The sequence below is a fragment of the Tupaia chinensis genome, unplaced genomic scaffold, assembly GCF_000334495.1.
Source record: "Tupaia chinensis unplaced genomic scaffold, TupChi_1.0 Scaffold000159_1, whole genome shotgun sequence".
Classification (NCBI taxonomy): Eukaryota; Metazoa; Chordata; class Mammalia; order Scandentia; family Tupaiidae; genus Tupaia; species Tupaia belangeri.
In genome coordinates, this window is record NW_006159630.1 from 6,259,293 (window position 1) to 6,260,420 (window position 1,128).

General features: G+C 47.4%; 1 protein-coding gene across 1 annotated transcript in view; it reads right to left on the reverse strand.

Moving 5' to 3' along the window:
- ITGB4 (integrin subunit beta 4) overlaps nucleotides 1-1,128 on the reverse strand; it is a 39,591-nt gene that overhangs the window by 31,700 nt on the left and 6,763 nt on the right. The window lies entirely within an intron of this gene.

Genomic DNA, 1,128 nt, shown 5'->3' on the forward strand with positions numbered 1-1,128 from the left:
GACAGAGCGAGAGTAAGAGTGAGAGAGAGAGAGAAAGAGTGAGAGTGAGAGTGAGAGAGAGAGGGACAGAGCAAGAGTAAGAGAGAGAGAGAGAGAGAAATCAATCTCTTAGGAGGATGGCCATGCAGCAATCCCTTCTCTTCCATCCTCTCAGGGTTCTGGGCACACATGCACATGTGCCCAACACGGTTTTCAGGCTGCCGGGTCCAAGATTGAAGCTACAGAGTCAGTCACGTGGGATCCAGTGCCTTAACCACCATGCCACCTGCTGGCCCTCTGCAAGAACACCTTCACCGCACAGGAAAATGTACACAATGTTACATGGAAAAGGATGGGACTGGCCTGCGGACTAGCTGTTAAGGGAACCAGATGCCGTATGGCCAGCTGTGCAGTTCGAGTCCCAGACCAGGCAGCTTGAAAAACATGCCAGGTACATGTGTGTGCATGCCCCATATCTCTCCAGGAGGAGGGAGCGCAGTGTGGCTATGCCCACTGAAGGTGAGTTCTCCTTTCTCTCTTTCTCTGATGAGCACACCTGCCCTCTGGCAATTTCAAAAAAAAAAAAAAAAAAAAGAGGAGGAAGAAAGAAAGAAAAAAAAAAACGTAGATAAAACAGAGTACAACAATTTGTTTGAGAAACACAAGGGGAGAGGGGTGACTGTGGGATGACTATGAAACTACATGCCTATATATAATAAAAGAAAATGCTTGTGAGAGTGTTAAGGGGGAAAAAAGCAAATTTCAGGATTACAAGTATACAGATTTCAATGATAAAAACAAGGAAAAAGGGACAAACTAGACTTGCAGGGCATCAAGCGGCTGGCTGTTTCATGGTGGTGAGGCCCTGCTGCTTTCTAATCTGTCAAATGGATGTATTCTTTGCTTATCTTTTTTTTAATTTTTATTTTTGAGAGGTTTTTGCTATAGGGCGCGTGTGCTCGTCAGACAGACAAGAGACAGAGATAGAAAGTGAGAAATCATCCCCCAGGGGGGATGGCCACGCCGCAATCCCTTCTCCTCCATTCTCCTCTCGGGATCTTGGGCACGCATGCACACGTGCCTGGCGTGAGTTTAAGCCACTGGGTCCGGGACTCGAACTGTGGTCGACTATGTGGGAGTTCAGCGACA